Here is a 24,107-nt window from a genome sequence, read left to right on the forward strand (position 1 = left end):
TATTACAGGTTGACGAAACTGGTCAAACTAAGTGCAGAATCAATCTTTAGGATGTTATAATCATATAGATCCAATAGCATTCCAACCGGATCATTCGTTTTCATTTGGGGCTGATTGGAACAGCCGAAGCAGTCAAACGCAAACGCGCCTCAACAAAATGGAATCCTTTTGCGACACCAACTACTTTCCTTCCCATTAGGTCAAAGTTCACAGCAAATGCTCCATTACACTTTCTACTGAATGAGGACATCTAGTTGGGAAGGGAGGGGGCGATGACGTCAAAGTTGCCCCAACTTTCAGGATTTCAAAACGTGTTTGGAAGATTGCCTGCCCTGTGAGTTCTGTTATACTCACAGACATAATTCAAACAGTTTTAGAAACTTCAGAGTGTTTTCTATCCAATATTAATAATAATATGCATATATTAGCAATTTAGGACAGATTTTCATGCAGTTCACTATGGGCACGCAATTCATCCAAAGTGGAAATACTGCCCCCTATCTGTAAGTGGTTTTAACTGACTTACCTAGTTGAATAAAGGTTCAATAAAATAATTTAAAAAATGAGCTGATACACAAAACGACGCCGGATTCAAAACATAGAATTATCCCATTTAATCTTGCAACCAATAGAATGTTACATATATGGGAGATACAACCATCCCATTTACATTACATTTACATTACATTTAAGTCATTTGGCAGACGCTCTTATCCAGAGCGACTTACAAATTGGTGAATTCACCTTATGACATCCAGTGGAACAGCCACTTTACAATAGTGCATCTAAATCATCCCAACTCAGGTATTGTCCATATGTAGCTTGTTTTTGGTTGCAGGTTCAGGAATTTATTTATTTATTTATTTCACCTTTATTTAACCAGGTAGGCAAGTTGAGAACAAGTTCTCATTTACAATTGCGACCTGGCCAGGATAAAGCAAAGCAGTTCGACACATACAACGACACAGAGTTACACATGGAGTAAAACAAACATACAGTCAATAATACAGTATAAACAAGTCTATATACGATGTGAGCAAATGAGGTGAGATAAGGGAGGTAAAGGCAAAAAAAGGCCATGGTGGCAAAGTAAATACAATATAGCAAGTAAAACACTGGAATGGTAGATTTGCAATGGAAGAATGTGCAAAGTAGAAATAAAAATAATGGAGTGCAAAGGAGAAAAATATATTAATTAATTAAATACAGTAGGGAAAGAGGTAGTTGTTTGGGCTAAAATATAGGTGGGCTATGTACAGGTGCAGTAATCTGTGAGCTGCTCTGACAGTTGGTGCTTAAAGCTAGTGAGGGAGGTAAGTGTTTCCAGTTTCAGAGATTTTTGTAGTTCGTTCCAGTCATTGGCAGCAGAGAACTGGAAGGAGAGCCGGCCAAAGAAAGAATTGGTTTTGGGGGTGACTAGAGAGATATACAAATCAAATCAAATCAAATCAAATTTATTTATATAGCCCTTAGTACATCAGCTGATATCTCAAAGTGTTGTACAGAAACCCAGCCTAAAACCCCAAACAACAAGCAATGCAGGTGTAGAAGCACGCTGGAGCTGGAGCGTGTGCTACAGGTGGGAGATGCTATGGTGACCAGCGAGCTGAGATAAGGGGGGACTTTACCTAGCAGGGTCTTGTAGATGACATGGAGCCAGTGGGTTTGGCGACGAGTATGAAGCGAGGGCCAGCCAACGAGAGCGTACAGGTCGCAGTGGTGGGTAGTATATGGGGCTTTGATGATAAAACGGATTGCACTGTGATAGACTGCATCCAATTTCTTGAGTAGGGTATTGGAGGCTATTTTGTAAATGACATCGCCAAAGTCGAGGATTGGTAGGATGGTCAGTTTTACAAGGGTATGTTTGGCAGCATGAGTGAAGGATGCTTTGTTGCGAAATAGGAAGCCAATTTTAGATTTAACTTTGGATTGGGGATATTTGATATGGGTCTGGAAGGAGAGTTTACAGTCTAACCAGACACCTAAGTATTTGTAGTTGTCCCCGTATTCTAAATCAGAGCCGTCCAGAGTAGTGATGTTGGACAGGCGGGCAGGTGTGGGTAGCAATCGGTTGAAGAGCATGCATTTAGTTTTACTTGTATTTAAGAGTAATTGGAGGCCACGGAAGGAGAGTTGTATGGCATTGAAGCTTGCCTGGAGGGTTGTTAACACAGTGTCCAAAGAAGGGCCAGAAGTATACAGAATGGTGTCGTCTGCGTAGAGGTGGATCAGAGACTCACCTGCAGCAAGAGCGACCTCATTGATGTATACAGAGAAGAGAGTCGGTCCAAGAATTGAACCCTGTGGCACCCCCATAGAGACTGCCAGAGGTCCGGACAGCAGACCCTCCGATTTGACACACTGAACTCTGTCAGAGAAGTGAAGAATGGCTGAAGAATGGCTGAAGAACTGCAACATATACCTGGAGGTAACTCTGCAAATAGCACTGCTGGGTGATTTGAAAAGTCATAGTAAATTGATCAATAATACTTTTAGCAAAAATGTTTTTCTTTAATTTACAATCTGTAGAAACTATGAGAATAGGAAGGTTGAGAACTTTTGTGAAACATCACAGCAGTTGAAAAATATATGGCAAATAGAAACTGGATGGTGTTGAGAGATATAGTGGCTTGCGAATGTATTCACCCCCCTTGGCATTTTTCCTATTTAGTTGACTTTCAACCTGGAATTAAAATATATTTTGCGAGGATGTGTATCATTTGATTTACAAAACATGCCTACTCCTTTGAAGATGCAAAATATTTGTTCTATTGTGAAACAAGCAAGTAATAAGACAACAAAAAAATAAAACTTGAGCGTCCGTAACTATTCACCCACCCAAGTCAGCAAAGTCCATACTTTGAAGAGCCACCTTTTGCAGCAATTATAGCTGCAAGTCTCTTGGGGTATGTCTCTATAAGCTTGGCGCATCTAGCTACTGGGAATTTTGCCCATTCTTCAAGGCAAAACTGCTCCAGCTCCTTCAAGTTTGAAGGGTTCTGCTGGTATACAGCAATCTTTAAGTCATAACATAGATTCTCAATTGGATTGAGGTCTGGGCTTTGACGAGGGCATTCCAAGACATTTAAATGTTTCCCCATAAACCACTTGAGTGTTGCTTTAGCAGTATGCTTACATTCCTGCTGGAAGGTGAACCTCCGTCCCAGTCTCAAATCTCTGGAAGACAAACAGGTTTCCCTCAATAATTTCACTGTATTTAGCGCCCTCCACCATTCCTTCAATTCTGACCAGTTTCCCAGTCCCTGCCGATGAAAAACATATGGACAGCATGATGCTGCCACCACCATGCTTCACTGTAGGGATTGTGTTCTCGAGGTGATGAGAGGTGTTGGGTTTGCGCCAGACATAACATTTATCTTGATGGCCAAAAAGCTAAATTTTAGTCTCATCTGACCAGATGATGTTTGGGGAGTCTCCCACATGCCTTTTGGCGAACATATTTAAGCAATGGTTTTTATCTGGCTTCTCTTCTGTAAAGTCCAGCTCTGTGGAGAGTATAGCTTAAAGTGGTCCTATGGACCGATACTCCAATCTCTGCTGTGGAGCTTTGCAGCTCCTTCAGGGTTGTCTTTGGTCTCTTTAATGGCCTCCTTGCCTGGTCCACGAGTTTTGATGGGTGGCCTTCTCTTGGCAGGTGTGTTCTGGTGCCATATTCTTTCCATTTTTTAATAATGGATTTAAATGGTTCTCCGTGGGATGCTCAAAGTTTCTGATATTTTTTATACAACCCAACCCTGATCTGTACTTCTCCACAACTTTGTCCCTAACCTGTTTGGAGAGCTACTTTGTCTTCATGTTGCAGCTTGCTTGGTGGTGCCCCTTGCTTAGTGGTGTTGCAGACTCTGGGGCCTTTCAGAACAGGTGTATACAGTTGAAGTTGTAAGTTTACATACACTTAGGTTGTAGTCATTATATCTCATTTTTCAACCACTCCACAATTTTCATGTTAACAAACTATAGTTTTGGCAAGTCAGTTAGGACATCTACTTTGTGCATGACACAAGTTATTTTTCCAACAATTTTTTACAGACAGATTATTTCACTTATAACTCACTATATCACAATTCCAGTGGGTAAGAAGTTTACATATACTAAGTTGACTATGCCTTTAAACAGCATGGAAAATTCCAATGATGACATTGGTTTAGAAGCTTCTGATAGGCTAATTGACATCATTTGAGTCTCAAACACAGTGCCTCTTTGCTTGACGTCATGGGAAAATCAAAAGAAATCAGCCAAGACCTCAGTCTGGTTCATCCATGGGAGCAATTTCCAAACACCTGAAGGTACCACATTCAACTGTACAAACAATAGTACACAAGTATAAACACCATGGGACCACGCAACCATCATACCCCTCAGGAAGGAGACTAGTTCTGTCTCCTAGAGATGAACGTATTTTGGTGCGAAAAGTGCAAATCAATCCCAGAACAACAGCAAAGGACTTAATGAAGATGCTGGAGGAAACAGGTACAAAAGTATCTATATCCACAGTAAAAATGAGTCCTATATCGACATAACCTGAAAGGCCGATCAAAAACCGCCATATAAAAGCCAGACTACGGTTTGCAACTGCACATGGGGACAACAATCATACTTTTTGCAGAAATGTCCTCTGGTCTGATGAACCAGAAATAGAACTGTTTGGCCATAATCACCATTGTTATGTTTGGAGGAAAAATGGGGAGGCTTGCAAGCCGAAGAACACCATCCCAACTGTGAAGCACGGGGGTAGCAGCATCACTTCATAAATTAGATGGCATCATGAGGCAGGAAAATTATGTGGATATATTGAAGCAACATCTCAAGACATCAGTCAGGAAGTTAAAACGTGGTCACAAATGGGTCTTCCAAATGGACAATGACCCCAAGCATACTTCCAAAGTCAAGGTATTGGAGTGGTCATCACAAAGCCCTGACCTCAATCCTATAGAAAATTTGTGGGCAGAACTGAAAAAGCGTGTGCGAGCAAGGAGGCCTACAAACCTGGTTCAATAACACCAGCTTAGTAAGGAGGAATGGGCCAAAATTCACCCAGTTAAACCATTTAAAGGCAATGCTACCAAATACTAATTGAGTGTATGTACACTGACCTACTGGGAATGTGATGAAAGAAATAAAAGCTGAAATAAATAATTATCTCTACTATTATTTCAACATTTCACATTCATAAAATAAAGTGGTGATCCTAACTGACATAAGACAGAGATTGTGTACTCAGAGTAAATGTCAGGAATTGTGAAAAACTAACTTTAAATGTATTTGGCTAAGGTGTATGTAAACTTCAACTCTATATACTGAGATAATGTGACAGATCATATGACACTTAGATTGCACACAGTTGGACTTTATTTAACAAATAATGTGACTTCTGAAGGTACTTTTTGCAGCAGATCTTATTTAGGGGCTTCATAGCAAAGGGGGTGAATACATATGCACGCACCACTTTTCAATTTTATTGAATTTTGTTAAACAAGTTATTTTCTTAATTTCACTTCACCATTTTGGACTATTTTGTATATGTCCATTACATGAAATCCAAATAAAAATCTATTTAAATGACAGGTTGTAATGCAACAAAATAGGATAAATGCCAAGGGGGATGAATACGAGTGCAAGGCACTGTAGATGGGAGGGGTTGAGTGGAGCTGAAGGGTGGGACGCAAAACACAAGATAACTAATGTACAATATACTGGGTCCATAGATATATATAGGTTCAGAACTTTTGTGAAACAGCACAGTTATGCATATATGGTAAATAGAATAGATAGATAGAATAGATAGATGGGAGGGGTTGAGGGTAGCTGAAGGATATGAAAAAAAGAAGATAACTATTGTAAAATACATTTTGTCTGTAAAATGTATATATGATGTATAAGCTGGAAGTAGAAGCCTAAGTGTTGTTGTCCATTAGTTTACTCCAATTAGGGTAGGGGTGTATATATATATATATATATGGGTGGTTGGAAAAGACACAGACAATTACATTGTAGCTAACATCAGTCTGTCTAAAGCTGATCTACCCCCTAAAAATATATATACATACATATATACACTAACGTTCAAATGTTTGAGGTCACTAAGAAATGTCCTTGATTGTGAAACAAAAGTACATTTCTTGCCCATTAAAATAAAATAAAATTCCTCAGAAATACTGTGTAGACATTGTTAATATTGTAAATTACTATTGTAGCTGGAAACGGCAGATTTTTTAATGGAATATCTACATTACATATCTACATTTTCAACAACCATCACTCCTGTGTTCCATTGGCACGTTGTGTCCAAGTTGTGTCCAAGCTAATCCAAGTTTATCATTTTAAAAGGCTAATTGATCATTAGAAAACCCTTTTTGCAATTATGTTAGCACAGCTGAAAACTGTTGTTCTGATTATAGCAACAATAAAACTGGCCTTCTTTAGACTAGTATCTAGAGCATCAGCATTTGTGGGTTCGATGACGTGCTGTCAAATTGGCTGTTGATCATTGCTAGATAACCATTTTCAGGTCTTGCCATAGGTTTTCAAGTAGATTTAAGTCAACTGTAACTCAGCCACTCAGTAACATTCACTGTCTTCTTGGAAAGCAACTTCAGTGTAGATTAAGCAACTTCAGTGTAGATTTGGCCTGGTGTCTAAGGCTATTGTCCTGCTGAAAGGATAAATCTTCTCCCAATGTCTTGTGGAAAGCAGACTGAACCAGGTTTTCCTCTAGCTCCATTCTGTTTCTTCTTTATCCTGAAATGCTCCACAGTCCTTAACGATTACAAGCATACCCATAACATAATGCAGCCACCACTATGCTTGAAAATATGGAGAGTGGTACTCAGTAATGTGTTGTATTGGATTTACCCCAAACAACACTTTGTATTCAGGACAAAAAGGGAATTGCTTTGCTACATTTCTTGCAGTATTACTTTAGTATTACTTTAGGCCTAGATGCAAACAGGATGCAAGTTTAGGAATATGTTTTTTCTTTCTGTACAGGCTTCCATCTTTTCACTCTCACAATTTGGTTAATATTACAGAGTAACTACAATATTGTTCATCCATCCTCCATTTTCTCCTATCACAGCCATTCAACTCTGTAGGAGTTTTAAAGTCACCATTGGCCTCATGGTGAAATCCCTGAGAGGTTTCTTTGTATCTTTGTGGTGACTGGGTGTATCGATACACTATCCAAAGTGCAATTAATAACTTCACAATGCTCATAGGGATGCTATCATTTTTTTTAAACCCATCTACCAAAAGGTGTCTTTCTTGGAACACCTCTCGTCTTTGTGGTTGAATCCGTGTTTGAAATTCCCTGCTCCACTGAGGGACCTTACAGATTATTATATCGTTGGGTACAGAGATGAGGTAGTCATTCAAAAATCATGTTTCCACACTGTTATTGCACACAGGGTGATTCATGCAAGTTATTATATGACTTATTGGGGTGGCAGATAGCCTAGAGGTTATAGTGTTGAACTAGTAACCGAAAGGTTGCAAGATTGAATCCCCAAGCCGACAAGGTAAAACATCTGTCGTTCTGCCCCTGAACAAAGCACTAGGCTTGTCATTGAAAATAAGAATTTGTTCTTAACTGACTTGCCTGTTTAAATAAAAGTTAATAAAATAATTAATCACACTTTTAGGCTTGCTATACATAACAAAGGGGTTGAATATTGACTCAATACATTTCAGCTTTTCATTATGTATTCATTTGTAAAATAAAAATAATAAAAATATTCAATTATTGTCTGTAGGCCAGTGACACAAAATCCCTATGTAATCCACTTTAAATTCAGGCTGTAACAAAATGTGAAAATATTCAAAGGGGTGTGAATACTTTCTGAAGGCACTGTAAATACCAGTATATCCAAACATTTAGGGGCACAGAAAGAAAGGAAATGCACAATGTATGAACCTAATATTCCACACAAAAAAATGTAATTCCAATGACAGGTATTAAATTGTAGCTTTAAATAATCAAATATATTTACAGCGTTACATATTAGTTTCTAGGGCATAACATGTGCTTCAAAATTAGCTAGAATTCATGTAGCCCCGATATAGGCTGTATCGCAATCAATAAAATAAAATAAATCTTGTGCGCCTAAATTTCATGTGGTACTCCTAACATTTAAGTTGGGAGCACTGGTGCTACCAATATGTTTTAAGAAATCATTTAGAACCCTGCATACAGTAAGTAGTTAGTCAGAGTATAAGCTACGTAACCATGCTGGTAAATCATGCAGTGCTAGTTGTTTGGGGAACAATTTCTTTCACCTCGGAAGGTAAATTGACAACGTGTACCGGTGAAACAGATGTCTAACTTGTCTTTGAGGGAAACCTTGTGACAAAGAGAGTGAATTAGTCAGGGGAGGATAAAACAGATTCTCGTGACCAGTTCGGTATCAACTTTGTCAGCCGATGGCTATTAGGGAGCAGCGCAGCAGCGAGATGGGCCCTGTGAGAGAGCCCCCGGGGGCGGAGGGAAACAGCAGTGCTGTAGCGCTCGCTGCCTCCCTCCCTTCCTGCGTCTGTCGTCACGCAACTCCACAACGCACATCTGAACATCACAACACTGGCAGCCACGGCAGGGGGCTCTTCTCACATGGCAGCCAGGGACATTGTTGTCTGGGCATTTGAAAGATTATCAGAGAACAAAATTGCCTTCCAAAGGTTTCCGAAAATAGCTCACTCAATAGCATTCTATCCATTTAGGCTGGGTTTTCACTGTGAGATTTAATGCACTTTCAGATTGTCATTAGTCAACCTATTAGATTAGTTTGTTATGAAACATGAAGGCAAATATAGCTGCGAGCAGCAATGAACGGGGTTCACAGGATGACAGAGAGTTGGATAGCAAAGCAAGCACTCTATCATGTCGGACCTTTCTTCCTTTATGTACAATCAGTGAAAGCAAAACTAATAAAGCAGTTATTTTACTCAAAGAGCAGTGGCCAAGGTTTGTTCTGCTCTACCCAAGTAGGGTTTGTTCATTCAGCTCTTCCTCCCAAGCATGGGACGTTAGTCGATGGCTGGTCCAGTAGTTGATGGCTGGTTTCTCACTCTGTACTGGCCTGCCCGGTCGTAGTTTTGGGTGTAGCCTCTCGTAGTTAAGTTGGGCGTGTCCTCCTTGTCTGCAGTCATAGGGGACAACAAACATATAATTAGAGCATGTAATGGCAAACAATTGGAGCCACACTCGCAAGTTCAAAACAAGCACTTTCCTTTGGTAGTGCTATTGAGAGCATTGTGATTTGTGTGTTTTCCGGAGAGGAAAAGAGGAGAGAAGCAGCGGTCGAGAAGCAGCAACTATATAGACTTCCACTGGTCCAAATGCCGTGCTAAAGGTAAGTTACAGTTACTTTTAACTCTTGTCCTGGGGTGTGTTTAGCAATTTGTTTGGGGAGGGAGGAAATTATAGGGTATTGGCAACAGATGTCTCTTAGTCAATGTAGTCCATTCCAATCTGGGGAATCACAGCACACCATGCAAGCAAGCAAATAGTTAATGCAATTCAATTTCACACAATGTCGGAGTTAAGTGAAGGCAATCCCTGTAAATACATACAGCTCACGTGATTACAAGGTACTTGTAAATAGGCATGATATCAAAAAAATATCACATGCTGATAATGAATACAAGGCAGATTGACAGTCTCCTGTTTAGTTAAGCTGTCTTATGCCACGATTTTGCCATCCCAGACAAAATGTCCAAGTCGCGGGCAAATTTGTGGGTCGTAAACAAATATCGGACGTCTTGGGTCGTTCAGTTTGACAGGGTCTAGGTCTGCCGATTAAGCCTCCCACAATGTTCTGTCAGTGTCAGATTTTTTCCCCCCTTTATTATGTTATTATGTAGTGTGCCTGATGTTACGAGCCGATCCCGGTGACTGGCGAATAGAAACACGGCCGGTCCGCACTGAGTATGTACACAATAATATGACTATTGTGAATAGTTATATGAATACAATAGTTTGATTTTAATGTTTACATGCTGTGCAATATGAATAATTTCTCTAATAATCTTGTTTACATGACACATCTGAAATCAGACTACTTGACGGGATTTTGATTAATGCACAAAAACGGCAATCAAAATAAGCGTTCTACCACAGCGACCGTGTTATTTTGGGAAAGCCTTTTTGATTCTGAGTTCAGACATATACAATTTGTAGGTGAAAAATATTTCTAAGACTCCTACTTTGAGTTTTTCCGAAATCACTTCAATCACACATAAGCAGAGACATGCTTGCGCTGCTGGTACTGGCACATGTGCAGATCAAATGTATCCCTGCAGTCGATGTAGCCTACGTCGACTGACATAGCCTCTCAAGCCGTTCGCAGAATGTGAAGAAAGAACTGATGCAAATAGTACAATCTGGCCAGGTTGAAATCAAGATTTTAATTTGGTAACGTCACACTTTTAGTGGCCCCCCACTTGATGGCAGAGAGAAAAACGTTTTTGAGTACATTTCCAGTAATTCTACACATTTTCTCATGACCTATGCCATGCTAATATGATGTCAGGGTCAGTAATTCGACCATGATTACAGTTTAGATAGCTGACTAGAATCATTTACTAATGTCAAAAATGTTAGCTGACATGGCAGTGTTCATTTCGTCAACAATAACTATGATGAAAAAAATTCCTCAACCACCTATTCAAAATGACTGATAACAAGAGGAGATACCCTCGAAAAACCCACTAACTATTTCATAACACTTTTCATTTTAGTTGACGAAAATTGGAGACAAGAATTATACGTGAGACTAATTGACATTTCATTTAATCTGTTTTGTCCAATCCTAAGCATGCAAGCATACAGAATATGTCATGCAATCCTCTCACTGGCAGAATTGACATCTTTCAGTTGCGGGATCTGATTGAGCTGAACTCTCCCACACATTTCAGTCACGACCTTTTGAACTGATGCGAAGCCAGGACACTTAACTTGTAACTAACCTCAACGAGAAACAATGTTCACTCCCTCTTACTGTAATGTAGGATATTTTTGCTTTCATCACATCAGAAGCTCTATTTTCCCATGTGCGCTGTTATTCATTCATCTGGAGGTCTGTAAATGTGAGTTGCGTGTGCATTTTTTTGTTGCTATTTGTTGAATATTAGGGGTACAGCAATACTTCTGCGATTTTTGAATAGCTCAAATTCTCGACGGTTATTTAACCCCTTGGCGGTTATAATGGGGAATAAATCAGAGCTGTAAATTGTTTAACCTGTAGCCAAGGCTTTGACAGCCTACATGGTTAATTATGGCTGCCGTTGTTTACAATCTACCATAATATCAATGTTGCCAGCTAAGATATACGAGGGAATAGTAAACATAATTGAACAAGGAAATCTGAATGTGCACATGATGGAAGTTAGAGGTAGCCTAAATATTAATTATTTCATAGACATAAATGCACTGTTTATGTGACTAAAATGGCTCTGACTAAAACTAGACTAGCATTTTTCAGAGTTTTAGTCCACTGATAGTAACTAAAACTAACGAAGGATGAAATTATTAAAATGTGACTAAGAGTAAAAGGTACTTTAAGACTAAAACTAAGACTAAAATTACATCTAAAATAGAACCAAAATTAACACTGTGACATGAGGCATTTGAGTGTGACTGTCAGTGACCAACATAAGAGAAAAACTGCTGATGCACAACCAAATTTAGAAATTGCAACTTTTATGTTCTAACTAACTCTATTCGAACTCTCAACAGATGAGACCTCGACTGAGTTAAAAAATGTATGATAATAACAATAATTTTTTTAATTTCCGGGGGGCCTATGAGCCACACGGCCCTAATCAGTTGCTTATGCCTGGAACTTAAGCCTGGCCCTACATACAGTCTGCAAAGGGCTTTTGTGACATTTATATACCAATTCTGGGGTAAATTTGACTGCTGGGACTGCTGGTTTATGTTAAGTGTATGTTTGTGTAAATATTTTCAGTGTAAGTGTATTGGTATTGTAAGAGCCATTTTGCATTGGAAAGAAAATGATGTGTAGAAATATTGGAAACTATTATGCTCTTTATTTGTGTGGAATTACACTTTAATTGCTATTGTGACACCTGGTTGCTACCTTTTGGGTTTAACTGCAGGGTAGCATATAAGGGGGTTGTGGGTAAAGATAGCAGAAGACCAAAAGGGCTCGATCTTTGGCAAAGGGAGTGGGATGCTAGTAGTAAGAGGCAATTGTATCGCTTGCACCAATCAGTTAAGGAAGAAGTGGGGAGTATGGGATGTCAGAGAGAGGATGTTGTGTGGAGGAGACTATGGTTTGGGCACACAGGTTTTAAATACCACATTGTGGATGATAGACAGACATGAAACAGGTCTGTGTGACTTGTTTAGTGGAGGAAACAGTGAACTGCATAACGTAGGTAGGGAGAGATTGTGTGAAAGGGTTAGATAGGCTGGATGGGGTTGGAGATTGGGTGGTGTAGTGGCGGGGGGAGTGTATATGGCTCAATTTCAGGACTAATGAAGATAATTTAATGTAGGTAGGCCGTGACTGGCCACATACTCCAATACAGTGGGTGGGAGAAAAAGAAGATGAAGATGGCAGAAGACTGATTGGAACAGGTGTACAAGCCTGTTTAACAAGAGTTTGTTTTCAACTGTTTGAAGCATTTAATTTACCATTCATCATTTTATCTTTTTTGACTTCATTAATATCACTTGAATCGGTTCAGAACACCCGGAATATTGCTGTTTCACGATACACCAACTGGAATCTGTGTGACAAATATAATTGAACTGCAACAATCTCTTCTCATCTATGGGGGAAACGCGTCGGAACCTACCTATAAAGCAGCTAAAGAAGCGGCTTTTGAACTCGTTAAACCTAGCCCCTACAGGTAGATTGCGGTTACCTTTGAATTTGGAGACTTTATTTTGTCAATTTGTTTAACTGATTTAAATCTCACAGTTGGTACACTCTACATTGGAATTCCAAAATAATTTAATACTTTCTCACAACTGTAATACGCCGACTGTGCAAGTGACAGGACGTGTCATTGTGTTCAGACCACATAGTAGGGCAACAATGTGTGATTATACAGATATACACTGAACAAATTTGTTTACAACCCTGTTAGTGAGCATTTCTCCTTTGCCAAGATAATCCATCCACCTGACAGGTGTGGCATATCAAGAAGCTGATTAAACATCATGATCATTACACAGCTTGTGCTGGGGACAATAAAAGGCCATACTAAAATGTGCAGTTTTGTCACACAATGCCACAAGTTATGAGTGAGTGTGCATTTGACATGTTGACTGCAGGAATGTCCACCAGAGCTGTTGCCAGAGAATCGAATGTTCATTTCTCTACCATGAGCTGCCTCCGTCATCTTAGAGAATTTGGCAGTACGTCCAACCAGCCTCACAACCGCATGTCGTCAAGTGGGCGAGCGATTTACTGATGTCAATTATCAGGAATCAAGGTAAGACCCAAGTGCAGACTGTATGAAGTAACAATGTTTATAGTAACCACAGGAGCAGGCAAACGACAGGTCAAGGTTGGCAGGGGGTCAATAATCCATAGCAGGGGCCAAGGTACAGGACAGCAGGCAGGCTCAGGGTCAGGTCAAGCAGAGGTCAATAATCCAGAGCAGGGGCCAAGGTACAGGACAGCAGGCAGGCTCAGGGTCAGGTCAAGCAGAGGTCAATAATCCAGAGCAGGGGCCAAGGTACAGGACAGCAGGCAGGCTCAGGGTCAGGTCAAGCAGAGGTCAATAATCCAGAGCAGGGGCCAAGGTACAGGACAGCAGGCAGGCTCAGGGTCAGGTCAAGCAGAGGTCAATAATCCAGAGCAGGGGCCAAGGTACAGGACAGCAGGCAGGCTCAGGGTCAGGTCAAGCAGAGGTCAATAATCCAGAGCAGGGGCCAAGGTACAGGACAGCAGGCAGGCTCAGGGTCAGGTCAAGCAGAGGTCAATAATCCAGAGCAGGGGCCAAGGTACAGGACAGCAGGCAGGCTCAGGGTCAGGTCAAGCAGAGGTCAATTATCCAGAGCAGGGGCCAAGGTACAGGACAGCAGGCTGGCTCAGGGTCAGGTCAAGCAGAGGTCGGTAACCCAAAGGTGGAGCAAAGGTACAGGACGGCGGGCAGACTTATGGTCAAGGACTGGCAGTGGTCAGGCACAGGGTTAGGACAGGCAAAGGACAAAAACCAGGAGGACGAGAAAAAGAAAGACTAGGGAAACCCAGGAGCTGAGACAAATTTGGTAGGCTTGAACATATAAGACAAACTGGCAACAGAAAGAAAACACAGGTATAAATACACAGGGGATAATGGGGAAGATGGGTGGCACCTGGAGGGGGTGGAGACAAGCACAAGGGCAGGTGAAACAGATCAGGGCGTGACAGTCAATGTTGTGAACAGAGTTCCCCATGGTGGCGTTGGAGTGATGGTGTGGGCAGGCATAAGCTACGGACAACAAACACAATTGCATTTTATAGATAGCAATTTGAATGCACAGAAATACCGTGATGAGATCGTGAGGACCATTTATTTTAAGGCTCTGTGACCAACAGATGCACATGTATTCCCAGTCAGGTAAAAACCATAGTTTAGGGCCTAATTTATTTATTTAAACTGCCTGTTTTTCTCATATGAACTGTAACTCAGTCAAATCTTTGGTGCATTTGTATTTTTGTTCAGTATACTCATCACGATATTTCACATTGTTTGTCTCAATAGTTATTGCTCTAGTATCCTATGGTGCCAATTACATCTATAGTGCCACCAACTGGTCTGGTGCAGCCATCTTAGATTGCAGTGACTTTTTCACACAGCTTCTAAGGACTGTAACCTAAAGTTTACATACCACATTTCATGGCCTCATGTACGTTGGTTCAGTTCTTATAGCCCACTAGTGGTGTAGCGTGGCTAACTTTGAATGCAGCATCTAATCATTCTCAAATTCATTTCATGCTAATTCATTGATTATAAATCTGGAATCAATTGAATTTATGGCTCATGAGAATTTTTCGTTGTTGTTGCATTAGCATATGTGCTAATGTGCATCTATAGATATAGTGTGGCCATATTTGAACGAGGCAACAATTTTCTCAAAACCATTAAAGACAGAAATCTGGAGTGAATCTGACATATGGTTCATCAGGAGTTGATTGCAGATGATTTTGAGAATTAGCGTTGCATATTGAAAGAATGCATTAATTGTTTCCTTGTTTTGTTTTTAGATATCAATTGCCAAATTGAGTGTGGTTCATCTTAGGGACGTCCATGACAGCGATGACAAGTTTCTAGTTGATAAGCCACTGTGTAGCGGATTTACTGTGGTTTAAATGGACGCATAAAATCTGATTTTTGATTTGTCCATAACTCTGCCATCTTTTGACCAATCCCTTAGCCTTTTCTATTTGCACATTTCCAAGTTTGTTGGCATTTGGTCCTATAGAAAACAATGTTTTTGAACTATTTATGTTACATATTTTAGTATATTAGTGTATGTTCTAATGCATCTACTGGTATAGTGTGGCAATCTGTGAATGCATCAATGTTATTTTCTCTTTAGGGACAATTGTGACAAGTCCAAAAACCAAATTTGGATGTATCAATAACTCAGCCATCACAATAACTCAGCCATCACAGTTTTGCACACTCTTGGCATTCTCTTATAACAGCACCCCAAGAGACCAATCGGTGCCATTCATTTTGACCAAATTACTCATGGCCTCCAGTTTCTGTGTGCCAAATAAGAAAAAAGTAAAACATCTATGCTTGAGGTAATTATCTGCCAATGATAATTTAGCTTGGTAAGACAAACCAAGGAAAAACACTTAAGTGAATTGTCACTCAATATAAGATATTTAGGCTTCCTTAGATGTAACTTTCTTGCTGGCATTATCAGTGACCTTCCTGTGTACAGCAACATGTTTTCTGCTTTCTGTTCCTTTCAGATGAGGGAGAGAACTTTTCAAACCTCCCTGCCACGAAACATCAGGCTTCCGTTTGGACAATGTGTAAGGTATTTTCAGCACATTTCATTTTAAAATGTTCCCCTTCCAGCAATTTTCTAAATGTCACCCATAATTGTGTGCTCACTCTTGCTCCTAAAAACCCAAGAAAAACTCTGACATCACCCGGTATGTGCAATGGGCCAATCAGTGTCCAGCAGCAACCTGCCAGCAGACCTGCCTCATTTTTATGAGATATGCAGTGGCAGAAAGGCATTGTGCAACACCGATGGCTTGTCACAGTACCCTCAAAATCATCTGCAATCAACTTCTCCTCATGAACCATTTGTCAGATTCGCTCCAGATGTTTGTATTTACAACCGTCTTGAATGGCTTTCAAGAGAGAACTAAATCTGCATTAATATATGGCCACACTGTTCCGATAGACAGTGTTGTGCTCGTGACCACCTAAAGTGAGACCGATTTCAAGACCAAGGCCGGAGTAAATCGAGTTCAAATCAAGGACAAGTCTGGAGGAGTCAAGACCAAGACCGGGAGGAGGCAAGGGGTTCGAGACAAAGTCGAGACCAAGACCAGACAAATGTGAGTCTAGTTCAAGACCACGGTTGGAATTGAGTCAAATCACCACCATAAGAAGAGTAAAAATGTCCAGTATTTCTGTGTTCATGTTTCAGAACAACATATGGATTCTTTAGACATTCAGAATTGTGTAAAAAGACATTCTGAGGGTAAAGAGACACTTTACAAATGATCACTAACCCAAAGAGGTCTACAATAGATGAAAAGGACTATGTTACAAATTCCTCATGTCTCCCCATTACCAACAGTGAGTGGGCAACTTTTAAACAATGTCCCCCACTCTTCCCTACCAGTGTATCAAGGACATTCTGATGAGCCGACAAAGTTTGAGGATATTTTTCAGCGAAAGTAAAGGACAGTGATGTTATGAGTAAAGTAGGAAGCCCAGGTTTCAATGGGCGATAAGATAGTATTGTCTCATTAAAGGAGTGTGTATATTTAATCTGGTGAAGCGGTTTTATGGGCTGAATAAATGGGTGCTGATTAATGAGTTTATCACTCCGCTGGTCCCAACATAGTTTGGGTTAGAAATTATGAGTCTTCATTGTCAGAGATGGTGTCAAGGCTGAGTAAAAATGTATCCGACGCCCAATATGTGGTCTTGAGACATAGAGACCGAGACCTGTCTCGAGTACTGCAACACTTGCCTATAAATGCACGTTAGCCCATATGCTAATGCAAAAAATAGTTTACAAATCTTCTCATGAATCAGAAATCATATTGACTCCAGACTTGGTATTAATACTCAATTAAATAGCCTCCAATGAATTTGAGAATAATTAGTTGTTGCATTCAAAGTTGGCCACGCTACCCCACCTAGATGGCACCATATCACATTAGGGCAATAAGAACTGAACCGATGGACAACAGGCCATGCAATTTGATATGTAAGCCTTATGTACAGTTGAAGTCGGAAGTTTACATTGGAGTCATTAGGTTGGAGTCATTAAAACTTGTTTTTAGCCACTCCACAAATTTCATGTTAACAAACTATAGTTTTGGCAAGTCGGTTAGGACATCTACTTTGTGCATGACACAAGTAATTTCTCCAACAATTGTTTATAGACAGATTATTTCACTTATAATTCACTGTATCACAATTCAAGTGGGTCAGAAGTTTACATACACACAGCTTGGAAAATTCCAGAAAATGATGTCATGGCTTTAGAAGCTTCTGATAGGCGAATTGACATCATTTGAGTCAATTGGAGGTGTAACTGTGGATGTATTTCAAGGCCTATCTTCAAACTCAGTGCCTCTGCTTGACATCATGGGAAAATCAAAAGAAATCAGCCAAGGCCTCAGAAAAAAAATGTAGACCTCTACAAGTCTGGTTCATCCTTGGGAGCAATTTCCAGACGCCTGAAGGTACCGCGTTCATCTGTATAAACAATAGTTTGCAAGTATAAACACCATGGGACCACGCAGCCGTCATACCGTTCAGGAATGAGACGCATTCTGTCTCCTAGAGATGAATGTACTTTGGTGCGAAAAGTGCAAATCAATCCCAGAACAACAGCAAAGGTCCTTGTGAAGATGTTGGAGGAAACAGGTAGAAAAGTATCTATATCCACAGTAAAAACGAGTAATATATCGTCATAACCTGAATGGCCGCTCAGCAAGGAAGAAGCCACTGCTCATAAACCGCTATAAAAAAAGCCAGACTACGGTTTGAAACTGCACACAGGCACAAAGATCGTACATTTTGGGAGAAATGTCCTCTGGTCTGATGAAACAAAAAATATAACTTTTTGGCCAAAATGACCCGAAGAACACCATCCCAACCGTGAAGCACAGGGGTGGCAGCATCATGTTGTGGGGGTGTTTTGCTGCAGGAGTGACTGGTGCACTTCACAAAATAGATGGCATCATGAGGCAGAGAAATGATGTGGATATATTGAAGCAACATCTCAAGACATCAGTCAGGAAGTTAAACCATGGTCGCAAATGGGTCTTCCAAATGGAGAATGACCCCAAGCATACTTCCAAAGTTGTGGCAAAATGGCTTAAGGACAACAAAGTCAAGGTATTGGAGTGTACATCACAAAGCCCTGACCTCAATCTTATAGAAAATGTGTGGGCAGAACTGAAAAAGTGTGTGCGAGCAAGGAGGCCTACAAACCTGACTCAGTTGCACCAGCTCTGTCAGGAGGAATGGGCCAAAATTCACCCAACGTATTGTGGGAAGCTTGTGGAAGGCTACCTGACATGTTTGACCCAAGTTAAACAATTTAAAGGCAATGCTACCAAATAGTAATTGAGTATATGTAAACTTCTGACCCACTGGGAATGTGATGAGTCAGGTTTGTAGGCCTCCTTGCTCGCACACCCTTTTTCAGTTCTGCCCACACATTTTCTATAAGATTGAGGTCAGGGCTTGTGATGGACACTCCAATACCTTGACTTTGTTGTCCTTAATTGCCACAACTTTGGAAATATGCTTGGGGTCATTGTCCATTTGGAAGACCCATTTGCGACCAAGCTTTAACTTCCTGACTGATGTCTTGAGATGTTGCTTCAATATATACACATAATTTTTCTCCATCCTGATGCTATCTATTTTGTGAACTGCAAACAGTCCTTCCTGCAGCAAAGCATCCACACAACATGATGCAGCCACCCCTGTGCTTCAAGGTTGGGATGGTGTTCTTAGGCTTTTAAGCCTCCCCCTTTTTCCTCCAAACATAACGATGGTCATTATAGCCAAAGAGTTCTATTTTTGTTTCATCAGACCAGAGGACATTTCTCCAAAAAGTATGATCTTTGTCCCCATTTGTAGTTGCAGACCGTAACCTGGCTTTTTTAATGGCGATTTTGGAGCAGTGGCTTCATCCTTGCTGAGCGGCCTTTCAGCTTATTTCGATATAGGACTCGTTTTACTGTTGGATATAGATACTTTTGTACCTGTTTCTCCAGCATCTTGGCAAGGTCCTTTGCTGTTGTTCTGGGATTGATTTGTGCTTTTCACACCAAAGTACATTCATATCTAGGAGACAGAACGCCTCTCCTTCCTGAGCGGTATGACATCTGCGTTGTCCCATGGTGTTCATAATTGCGTACTATTGTTTGTACAGATGAACGTGGTACCTTCAGGCGTTTGGAAATTGCTATTTTATAGGTCTTGGATGATTTCTTTTGATTTTCCCATGATGTCAAGAAAAGAGGCACTGAGTTTGAAGGGAAGCCTTGAAATACATCCACAGGTACACCTCCAATAGGCTAATTGACATCATTTGAGTCAATCAGAAGCCATGACATAATCTTCTGGAATTTTCCAAGCTGTTTAAAGGCACAGTCATCTTTGTTTTCTATAAACTTCTGACCCACTGGAATTGTCCTCACCCTATTACTCACCCTATTACTAGACACCAGCAGCCAGATTCAGTTTCACTCATTGTTTTTACAAATGGCCTTACGCCTCCATCCCGATAGGAACATAAATTAAACTCTAATAATACCCATAAATGTGATAATGTGTTTACCCAAGAATGATTGGACTGGAGACATTCTGTATCCTCAACACAGTAAGACCATTCACGTCGCAAAGTACACAGCAACAAGACTTGCAAAACTGAACAGCAGAATGGGGTGTTTTTGTCTGATAATCATTGTAAAGCACATTATCAAAAGTGATAATTTCTCTGGGTTGTCAGCATCGCCTTAAACGGTAGCGAAACAAATTATGCTTCCAGCCACGATGGTGTTCGGAATTCTCCGACCCTATTTTTATTTTTTATTTTTAGCAAGACTTGGAAGTGTGTCTCCGTTAAGTTGATTAGCATTAACGCCAAACTCTTTCACCTAGGGTGGAGTTGGGAAGTTAGTCAAGTCAGTTTCACAGCAGCTTCACATTTTTCCACAGGCGTCGTCTATGGTCCTTCCAGAAGACCATCCCATAATGAGTCCTTGGTGGGGCCTGAGGTGCTGAGATGGGTCTGGTTGGGATTTGCAGAGGCGCCCATCCTAATGTAGACACCACACCGTACAACTGTGTCACGATCGTCGTAAGGAGCGGACCAAAATGCAGCGTGGTATGTTTTCATTATGATTTTTTTAATGAAAGAAAGCACTGAATAAAACTATACAAAACAATAAACAAATAACGACCGTGAAGCTATAATGAGAACTGTGCTGACACAAGCAACTAACATAGACACACAACATAGATTGCCCACCCAGCTCACGTCCTGACCAACACTAAAACAAGAAAAACACAAAAGAACTTGGTCAGAACGTGACAACCTGAGAGAACCAGCCGAGGGACATGTTGTGTCTGCAACTCCCATCTTCAAATATGTTACTGATACCATCGGAGAGTAAAACTGTGAATAACGACTCTTTATAAAAAAAGCATTGCGGGGTGGCTGCAGGAAATGGGCATACATTAGCTTCCCAATATAAGATGGAGAGCAGCTGTGTTGTGGTAATGTAATGTGATTGAAACTAATGACTAAACCCACAGCAATATGCCATCCCCAGATTGTTTTAGCATGGAGTTAGGCGTCTATTAGATACAATGCCACATAGTCTTTTTAAATTTTTTACAGAATGCTGGGAATAGTTTTGACTAGGGCTGTATTTGGCTAGATGAATATGGACAGGACGAGCCACAGCATGGGTCAGATGACTGTCACATGACGTTAGCCTCCCATAGCTGCTTCGGATTACTGGCAGGTTGGGTAGATATGACAGAAGGTGACTGACACTCCCTTTTCGGAGTAGGACACTGGAATGGAATCTGATGAAATATTAATTTGCCCTCAATCTCGTCTTGTTTGTGATGTGGTTTAACCACCACATGCAGAGACAACAGATGTATCATTCATCCTTTCAATTATAAAGAAACTCTTTGTTTTCAAACACAATTACTATTTTGTATATAATTTGTGTGTAGATTTAATCAGATAACAAGAGGTGGACCTGCCTCAATATCTAAGACACCTTAGCTTAAAATGTAATAATGCTCCACATGTCACGTGTTACCTACTGTAGTGTTGATTTTTCTGTTGGCCATTTCTAGTGTTAATTCAAGAGTTAAATTAACTCTGTAAGATTAAAATGTACACTGAATGATGTAAATTAACCCAGTGTTGGTGTTAATAACCAGAGTTAAGTGTGAGTGTTGCACATTTTTCCATCAGAGATGTTTCTATCAAATCGATGTAAATGATGACGTAATGCACATAAAAATAACATTTGCTGTGGAATTCCCATGTATTTAATAAAAAATACAAGTTATATGGGTTTCCATTGTATTTTCCACTCTACTGATGGTTTTGTCATAGAAAGTGTTGCTCTATATAGCGGATGTGCCCACTCTGGTATTGACACGTGTGCTTTAGCTAACAACTCGCAGACACGGTGCCGATATAGCCTACATAATGAGATTATTATGGACACAATAGCGAGATTATTTTAATTTGTCAAATTTGATCATCATGCCACAAAAGTAAGAGCCTCAATATTTATTGGATAGGAGCATCAAGCTCATCACCTTGCACTTTCACAACCGTGTGAAGTTCATTATAAACTCATTTCATCTGTAGCCTAATAAACTGCATGCATTCCCGAGTCGTAGCGGGAGGACCACACAACATGCCATAGCGTGATTCCAAGCTTACTTACTGATATTTACGTTTACATTTTTAGTCATTTGATGGTTATTATATCAATATTTGCACATTAAAAAAGCACTTCCACCTCCCATTTCTCGCATAATTAAATTTACAGACACCGAAAGATCCCACCTTGTCTAGCGTATTTTGTTTTATTCGACATTTGGAATCCTTACTGATAAATCCAATACAGTTGATTGCAAAAGTATTCACCCCCTTGGCATTTTTCCTATTTTGTTGCCTTACAACCTGGATTTTGGGGGGATTTGTATCATTTGGTTTCCACAACATGCATCACTATGAAGATGAAACATATTTTTTTTTATTGTGAAACACACAAGAAATAAGAAAAAAACTGAAAACTTGAGCGTGCATAACTATTCACCCCCCCAAGGTCAATACTTTGTAGAGCCACCTTTTGTAGCAATTACAGCTGCAAGTCTCTTGGGGTATGTCTCTATAAGCTTGGCACATCTAGTCACTGGGATTTTTGCCCATTTCTCAAGGCAAAACTGCTCCAGCTCCTTCAAGTTGGATGGGTTACGCAGGTGAACAGCAATCTTTAAGTCATACCACAGATTCTCCATTGGATTGAGGTCTGGGCTTTGACGAGGACATTCCAAGACATTTAAATGTTTCCCCTTAAACCACTTTGTTGCTTTAGCAGTATGTTTAGGGTCATTGTACTGCTGGAAGGTGAACCCCCGTCCCATTCTGAAATCTCTGGAAGACTGAAACAGGTTTCCCTCAATAATTTCCATGTATTTAGCACCATCCATCATTCCTTCAATTCTGACCAGTTTCCCAGTCCCTGCCGATGAAAAACATACCCACAGGATGATGCTGCCACCACCACACTTCACTGTGGGGATGGCGTTCTCAGAGTGATAAGAGGTGTTGGGTTTGAGCCAGACATAGTGTTTTCCTTGATGGCCAAAAAGCTCGATTTTAGTCTCATCTGACCAGAGTACCTTCTTCCATATGTTTGGGGAGTCTCCCACATGCCTTTTGGCGAACACCAAACGTGTTTGCTTATTTCTTTCTTTAAGCAATGGCTTTTGTCTAGCCACTCTTCCCTAAAGCCCAGCTCTGTGGAATGTATGGCTTAAAGTGGTCCTATGGGCAGATACTCCAATCTCTGCTGTGGAGCTTTGCAGCTCCTTCAGGGTTATATTTGGTCTCTTTGTTGCCTCTCTGATTAATGCCCTCCTTGCCTGGTCCGTGAGTTTTTGTGGGCGGCCCTCTCTTGGCAGGTTTGTTGTGGTGCTATATTCTTTCCATTTTTTAAATAATGGATTTAATCGTTCTCCGTGGGATGTTCAAAGTTTCTTATATTATTATATAACCCAACCCTGATCTGTACTTCTCCTGTTTGGAGAGCTCCTTGGTCTTCATGGTGCCACTTGCTTGGTGGTGCCTCTTGCTTAATGGTGTTGCAGACTCTGGGGCACTTGGTAGAGCATGGCACTGTCAATGCCAGGGTTGTGGGGTTGATTCCCACAGGGGAAAATGTATGAAAATGTATGTGCTCACTACTGTAAGTCACTAAGTGACTAAAATGTAAATGTGAACATAGAAATGCTACCAAAAATGTATTGACATTTGTTTCAAATGATGAAGTCAGCCATGATAAAACTAACAATATTTTGAAAGAGGAAGCAAAGTACTCAAAGCATATGTTTTCATTTCAGTCTCCATCTCCACTAACCAAAGTTGATTGTAAGGAATGTTTTTCTTCTATAAATAATGTAAAATTAACAGCTGTACAGAAAGACTCATGTGAAGGCCAAATTACAGAGGAGGAACTTCTTGATGCAATTAAGTTCGAAAACTCCAGGGCTGGATGGCATACCAGTTTAGGAATACCAAACCTTTTTGTATGTACTCAGAGGACCGTTATTAGCATGTTTTTAACCACTCCTATAAAAATGGTAGA

The sequence above is a fragment of the Oncorhynchus masou genome, chromosome 29 (genome assembly GCF_036934945.1).
Source record: "Oncorhynchus masou masou isolate Uvic2021 chromosome 29, UVic_Omas_1.1, whole genome shotgun sequence".
Lineage (NCBI taxonomy): Eukaryota > Metazoa > Chordata > Actinopteri > Salmoniformes > Salmonidae > Oncorhynchus > Oncorhynchus masou.